The sequence below is a fragment of the Alligator mississippiensis genome, chromosome 2 (genome assembly GCF_030867095.1).
Source record: "Alligator mississippiensis isolate rAllMis1 chromosome 2, rAllMis1, whole genome shotgun sequence".
NCBI lineage: Eukaryota > Metazoa > Chordata > Crocodylia > Alligatoridae > Alligator > Alligator mississippiensis.
In genome coordinates, this window is record NC_081825.1 from 10581875 (window position 1) to 10590137 (window position 8263).

The following is an 8263-nucleotide window of genomic DNA, read 5'->3' on the forward strand; positions in this document are numbered from 1 at the left end:
GAGTTTTTAGGTGTCCCTTTCCATAGCCTGTTAGCCTGAAATACTGCATGCTCAGAGATCACTCTTTACCGCAGGCAATGAGTAAGGAGACAAAACAACAAAAGGGTTTATGATATAGGAGAAAAGAATAATACAAGCAAAACTGACCGTAAGTTTGTAGAGAGAACAAAAAGAACAGTAAAGTTTCTTATCCTTTCATTTGAGAACTACAAAGCCCTTCAAAGACACCTGCCAGTATTTTCAGAGATCAGCCGTTCTGCTGATCTTGCTGGCCCTAACTGCTGGGGACCTGGGCTATTTTCCAGCCTGGGATAATCCAAAGACCCTGGCCATCTCATAGAGAGCCCTTAAAATACCTCCAAGCCAGCCTTTAAAACACTTCCAAGGCAGATCTCTGCTCTTCCCTCAACACACATCAGCATAGTCTCAATTCTTCATGCATCTCACACTCCTCTAGAAATGTCTTTCCTGCTAGGGACAGTTAGTATTTCACTTGCTAATGGGCCATTTCACTCAGATGTCTTTGCTATCATGGGGTATCTATACATGTCCTCTGGATTGGGGTGGGGGGGGTGAACTTTAATTAGAGCGGCTCTCAGAGCCGCTCTAATTAAAGCACCTGCAGTGTCACGTAGATTCAGCATCCCATGCTTCAAAATGGTGGTGGGAAGACTTTAAAGCTTGTTTGATGAGCTTTTGTTAAAGTGCCCCCGCCACCTTTTTGAAATGCGGGGACACTGAATACACTTGACATGGAGGCTGCTGGAGTAGGCTAATTAGCATGCTCCAACAGACTTGATTAATCGTGTCTGGTCTGGTATGTGCTAATTAGCATGTGTTGGAACAGAGCTCTGTCACGTGTATAGGTGCTCATGTTGTTTTTCCCATTACAAGCAGGCGATAACTTGGGTCTCCATCCCACTAGTGGCCCCTTCTGTTTGTGACCGGGAGTGGCAATTTGTCAGGGACTCTAATAAGGCAGGCCAGCCAGGGCCAAGTACCTCAGCAACCGCACCTGCAGTAAGCCTTGGTTAATGAACTCTGCCCCAGTTCAGGAACAGTGAGCACCTTGATTGGCTGCTGGGAGCACTGCCTACCCATTTGGCTGGGGCCCTGGGTTTTCAGGCCAGTCAGACTTAAGGGAAAAGGGCATAAGTGGTCTCACCTAATAGCCCATTGAGGGAAAGCAAGGGTCTGAGGCTGGGTCAGAGAATGGGGGTTATATTATCACATATAGAGGGAAATGAAGGAACAGTCTAAAACACAGTCCAGGGTCAGCATCTGGGGGGTCGGATGCAAAGTACCAGTCCAAGGGATGCTCAATAGGGTGAAGTTCAAGAGCAGAGCCAAACCAGGGTCGGGGGCCAGGAAACAGATCCACGTAGGAATCCAAAGCCGAAGTCCAAAAATAAACTAAAACTGGGGACAGGAACCAGGAAAACCTGAGTGCAGGAACCAGGAAGATTGCCACAGCAGAACTATGACTTGTCTGATCAGAGTCCCTGCCAGGACGTGGCCCAGGCTGGCCTGCCTGATCAGAGTCCATGACACAATAGCCCATGCTCCAAAATGCTATGGCAATACTTAGCAGTTTTGGCTACTTTCTTTTCCTTAAATATGCACTCCTCATTTCCTTGGATAAATCATATTCAAAACCATAAAGATATATACCAGGGAAGTCAAACGCATCTGGCCCCATGGGCTGGATGAGTGGTGCGGGGCCAGTTTGCAGGCTAGATCGGGCCCACAGACAGCCTCTCCATCCCCTTCCCTTCCCCCTCACCTTCTTACAGCCTACCTGATCTGGCAGCTACTCCAGCTAATCAGGTAAGTGATGACCCAACATCATTATTAAAATTTAGGTATATACCCATTGGCAAAGCATCAGATACCCCAGGAATTTCTTAGACCAGTGGTTTTCAAACTGGGGTACATCACATGCAGAATGGAAGTGTACATTTGCTGTGAAGAGAATGTGATAGATAATGAACCAACTTCTTTTTATTCTGTATAGATGTGACATTTTTTTGATAGCAGTGGAAGACCCAGATTGGACTCAGACTGAACACCTTAGTGTCAGGCATCATTCCAATAAATAGAACTCACCGAAGGAGTAATATTCTAAAGAAAAGGTTGATGAGAAACCTGAAGTTCAGTGATAGGATGTGACTCACAAGCTAGTGGTATTTCTAGTGGCGACAGTTGTTGTACAACATTTTCATCTGTGATCTAGAATTAAATACAAAATCAGTGTGATATAATATGTGAATGATCAAAGACTGGTGGGGATGGTTCCTAATGATGAGAGCAATGGAGTTTCATGGCAACCTATATCTCTTGGTAACTTTAGATATATTTTAGCACAGCCAGTGGTAAAGCTCTGCATCTGTATATCTTGCAAGAGGGAATGCTATAGAAATCAGTGACAGAGAATGAAATATATATATATTTGCTCATTTTATCTCCATAGAAATAAAGTTATCCTAACACGAGCTAGACAGCATGGCCCAGAATTAACTTTTGCCAGGAATGGCATAACTTTCAGATGCTCAGAGGGCTCTTAGCATGAGTTAAGGAGCTTTAGTGTGTGGTTACTCGCATTTTAAGTGTCCTTAGTATTGTCTAAATGTAACTTTACCCTGAGCCTGGATGGATGGGAAGTTCCTTCTGGTATAACCTGCATCTGCTCTGTACACCAATGTAGATTTAAATGGGATCCAGCGGAGATAGATATGCAGCTTTCCACGGGGAACTGCACAGAGTAGACATTATAGCACCTTACCATTAGGTTATAGCTGAGCCTGCTTACCTTGAACATATTACCATAGGATAAAACCCAGATATACAGTGCCTGCACTGGAGTAGTTTTTTACCCCTTATTTTTTTCCAGGGTATTCTCCAACAGATTTGAGCAATTTACATTGCTATAGGCCTGTATTTGATCTATCTGTTCCTTGTTTATAATGATGTAAAAGCTGATTTGAAAGTCATAGTGGATAAGCAAGTTGCTTTTAGTGCAATGCTGTTTTAAAATGTGTCATCCTTGGATGAATAGCGAGTTAGGAGCAGGAAAGTGATTTTAGCTGTGTTAATGGCACTGGAGAGATTGATGCTGTAATACTCCTAAGATTCTTATGTCCACATTTTAAAAGGATGTTGAAGAACTAGATAGAGCTTGGAAAAGAGTCTCAAAACTGAATCAGCTATTCAAGAAAATGACCTACAGTGAGAAATATAAAGAGCTCAATCTGTTTAGCTTTTCAAAAATAAACACATAAATAAAAGATGGAGAGGTGATTACAGTGTATAGAAAGGACACTTGAATCTAGCAGAGAAAGGCAAAGCAAGAGTCAATGGCTGTGAGCTAAAGCCAGACAAATGCAAATTAGAAATAAGGTAAACTTCCTAACAACGAGGGTAATTAATGAACAGAGCAAACTCGGATCAAGCCTGGTTTCCTTTCTGGAATGTATTTATTGACCAAACACATTATTGGTCTAAATGGCAGAGTAAATGGATGAAATTCAGTGCTGCTGATGCACACAGAATCGGACTAAATGATCTAACAGTCCCTTTTGGATTTAGAATTGAGTTCATTGAATGACTTTCCTGGGGTCTAATATTTTTCAATGGGTTTTAAAGCAAGGAAGTGAGTAAAAAAGAGATAGGTACACTGTTTCAGAGCACTATGGAGTGGAAGAAAAGAGAAGGCTCATTGAAGAGACAATACTAATCAACAGCTGTGACATCCTGGTTGGAGAGATAGGGAAGAGGTCAGTGCTATGTAAGTAGAGAAAAAAAGAGAAGAAAATGGAGTCTTGAGGTAGGCTGGTACACGCCTGTAGAGCTCTCAGAATGAGAGTAGTTCTGATTGGATCCTGAAATGAATGGGAAACCTGCTGGGTTGCCTGAAAACAGGCAATGGTCATACATAATGTGGTCATACATGTCTTCATACCTGAGAACAAAACAGGACCACATTGGTTTCTTTTCTCTCTCTGTGGAAATTGTTCACTATTTTTGGTTTTAATTCTTACTAGTTCTGAATAGGAAGATAAAGACTCAAAGCTGAGTTGATCTACAGCATTACCCACATGTAAAGTTAAGTGAAATTTATAGATTCCTGTTCTTTACCAATTTACAGCAATCGGACATATACTGCACGTGTCTGAATACAATAGCTTTAAGTATGTATCAAGAGAGAACTACTGCATAAAGAAACTACAGGTTCTTTATTCAGAAAGGAATTTAGTGAACAAACACTTTTGAAATATTAAGTGGGTAAACTACATTAAACAGCAAAATCCAAAATCTATTAGCAAATTTAATCTGTAAATGTCATGAGAAAACTTGTTTAGCATGCTATTCCCCAGCTCGATTTCTGGATCAGATTGTTCTGAATATGTTAAGCTAAGACGTGGTATGCTTTGAGTACTTATTCCAAGAAATCTCCAAACCTTTTGAGGCTCACCCATATCATTAATTGTAGCTAGGGACTAGCAAAATTAGGTGGAGCATACTGATTTGGTTTGGATGAGCATGTAGAATTTTGTTTGCTTTTCAAAAAGACCTTTTTATGTCACCAAAATACTGTGTTAAAGTGTTGAGGAGGCTAATGCATGGATTTCCCAAAGCAGCCTGTGATTAGGCAAATACCATTTAGCAGTGGCGACACATACGGGGTACACAGGGGTACACGTGCACCCAATGAGAGTGCTGGAGCACCCTCTGACAAGCCACGCTCCCCACTTAGATGACGGGCAGTGGGGGCAGGCAGGAGTGCCAGTGCCCCCTCTACAATCACCAGCCAGGGAGTGGGAGTGCTGGATGAAGCTCCATGGCCACTTCTGGGAGTGCCACAGCCACTTCCAGGAGTGCTGCAGCTGTTTCCTGGTTGGTGCAAGTGGCCACAGGGTGACACCCCAGCCTGGTCAGTGAGATTGCTGGTGGGGAGACCCAGTCTCCCATGCCATTTAGCAGCTACAATTTATTTGCTGTTGGGCATCTGAATTTGTGATTAGCTCTTAGGTTCTGTTTCCCAACATGACTGTATCCAATGTTGCAAGTAATTCAACTTAGTTATGTCTTATTTTTCCATATATATATTTTCAAGACTGTTAAAGCTTGAAGAGACATGGTGAGGAGAGGAGGGCCCCAAAAGATAACCACCAGGGGTGCAGAGGGGAGCTGCTGAGCCTCCCAGGCACCCCTTCCCACCTCAGCCCTTGTGACCTGAGGCTGGGTTGTCTGGTCCACTCCTGATATTGCTGTAGTCACCAGCCTTGGCTGCTCTGCATGGCTTTTCCTCCTGGGTAGGCCTCAGGCTGTCATAGCCCCATGGCCCCCAATGCAACCCCAGGCTTTGGCCCTTCTTCACAGGTTTCTGGTCAGTTCACTGCTGCCATGGCACTCAGCCCACTTCTCTTGGCCCCTGTGCCACTTGCTTCTCTCTTACTGTGTTCTGTGGTGGGGTTGCTGCTTCCTCCCTATGCTCCTCCACGGTGTGCTGCTCCTTTGCTGCGCTTGGCGAGGTTGCTGGGTCCTTCTCCCAGACGGTTTCCCAGGCATGGCACTGCTCCTCTGGCATTGGGCTCCGCAGTGCTTCCCAGGTTTCCTCCAGCGGCATCCTTCAGTGTTTCCCTACTTCTGTACTCTCTCTTCCCTGTGCCGAACCCAGCTGCATTCCCAGCTGCTTTTTCAGTGGCCCACTCTCCTGCCTGGCCCTGCCTCCTTTCACCACTGATTCACAGGCTCAGGCAACTCTGAAAATGGTGCACCTCAGCCTGCTGTCTCAGTGTCTTGCCGCAGCTGCCACTCATCACTTCTTTTGCAGGGAGTAATGGGGCCAGTTGCATGTTGGGGGGTGGGGCTCTTTCTTCCTCTTTCACACAACCAAAAAATGGAATGCTGTAAAATATTTCATTTCATCTCAGAAAAAAATAATTCAGGTCAACCTGAAATAAATATTCCTTTAGTTTGTTCTTTTTTGGGGTGTGTGGGGGGCAGGGGGAGGGAGAAAATAAAAAGAAAATGTGTTTTATGTCAATCCAAACCAAAAACATTCTTTATTCCCCTTCCATTTGGCCACAGGTCCAATATCAATTATCTGTGTAGTTCAAACAACCAAACAAAAAAAGAAATGAAACAACAACAACAAGCCCAGAGATCAAGTATGCATCTTGAGTAAAATATAACACAATTATAAAATCTATGAGCTTGGCATACAGTGTGCTGGAATTACACTTTTATATGTGCACATGTAATTTTTTCTGAACAACTAAATTATTAGGTAAATTGATCAAAATTCATGTTAGTCTGATTAAGTCTGGACGTAGTCTGTCTCAGACATTCTCATTTCAGTTCTTTTAAAATCCAATTAACTTACAGATCTGATTAGCTTGACAAGTCTCTGATTTTACAGATGGCAAATTTCTTTTAGCCATTGCAATCTCTCTTAATTTTCTTGTCTTTAATTCAAATATTACCAAGAGGTTTGACAAAGTACTTCAGTATTATGCAGTTTATTCTTCAGAATTACACATATGGCTGTCATTAGTTATTTTCTTTAAGCACTAAAGGAACATCATTAAAGTTAACAACAAAGATAAGCAATATAGGGCAGAAGAGCTGAATTATTTGTGGGTAAACTACAGAATTTATGTGGAAAACACTTCAGCTGCCTTCTTTGGTACCTTAACAGCTGTCCTTTCCATCTGGAACTCAATCAAGAATGTTCCTGATCTATCTATCGCTGAAGTATGGGTCACATTTTCCAGTATAATTTAGCTGCTTTAATGATGTAAAACATCTCTAACTCAGGTATGCAGTTAATTCAGGTTCACGGTTATTTGGCTTACCAAAAAGACACACAATAGTTGTGGCATGTGGGTAGAGCTTTTGTATTCTGTGTAAGACTTTGTTTGACACCCACCATTATGCTTTTTAAGCATGTCTCAACACTGGATTGAGTGGTATGACTAGTACTTGTTGGGTATGTGGTTTTCCTTTTTTTGTTTTTTGAGAATTTTTGTACTAAATGCACTTTGTTGGTAATCAAAGAGGCTTGATCGATGTGCATGGTCATGGGGAAAAAAAAATTACCTTTTTTTTGTATGGTGTGTCACTCCATTACATTTCTAAAAAATGATGGCTCTAACACCAGAAGGGAATAACATGATATTTTAGTTTCAATTTCTACACCACACATGCCAGAGAACTTCAAATAGTGACTCAGCAATAAACCCATAATTTCTGGGTGATTTATAGAATAACTTTTAGAAAGACTTGAATTAACAGTGAATCTGCCATATTCCTGGGTTGTTCTATTGGTTAAATAGTCTCAATGTTAAAAATTAGTTATTAATTCCTTGTCTGAAATATAGAGCTGGGTGGACATTTGGGGTGATATCATATTTCACCTTATATGCCTAAGTGTCAATTACTTAGCTGTATGAGCAAAACTGTTGTCACTTATTCAGACTTTAGTTGTTATTTTTACCTGTGCCTGAATAGGAATGTGCAGGTATGATGTAACTGCCTGAAATAAAGTAGTGGAGGAGGAGAAGGAGGCATATTCCATGTTCTAGCCCAGAGCTGTCCAAGTCTTCTAGGCTTTATCTAGTCCAATTTCCTATTTCTTAGGAATCAGACCAAAGGTTTACAGACTCGGGCCCCTCATCAGGTTTGAACCTGTACCATACAAGATCCAATGGCTTTTCTGTTCCTTGCATTTAATATTTACTGGAGGAATGGATAATTGGACCTATTAGAGACAAGGTCCATGGCTAGAACCACATTCTTTTGGTTTCCTCTTCTTCTTCTGGCCCGATGTATTAGCCTCTCTTGACTGCCTAAAGGACAAGTTTCATGGTGAGGACTGGAGAATCTCTGGGAATTGCTTATCCCATGGCCTGGTGGGGAATTTAGGGGGTCTAGAAACTAGAGGTGCAACGATACATTGGTCTAATATCAGAATGGTACTGATATAAAAAAAAATTGCTGTATTGGATATTGGCCTGATGAGGCCGATGATTTGGCGGATAAATGCTTGTGCTGCGCACAGCTGCAGTACAGCACTCAGGCATCGAGGAGAAGAGCCGACAGCATGGAGAGCTGCCTCCAGCTGGTCAGTCTGGAGGGGAGGGGGCAGCCTGCCACACCTCTCCCCATGCAGATCTGGGGGAACATGCCCGCTGTGCCCTTCCAGGATGCAAGCAGTGGTGGGAGCCACCTTCCCCCCACTATGAGCCATGGTTCTCCCCCC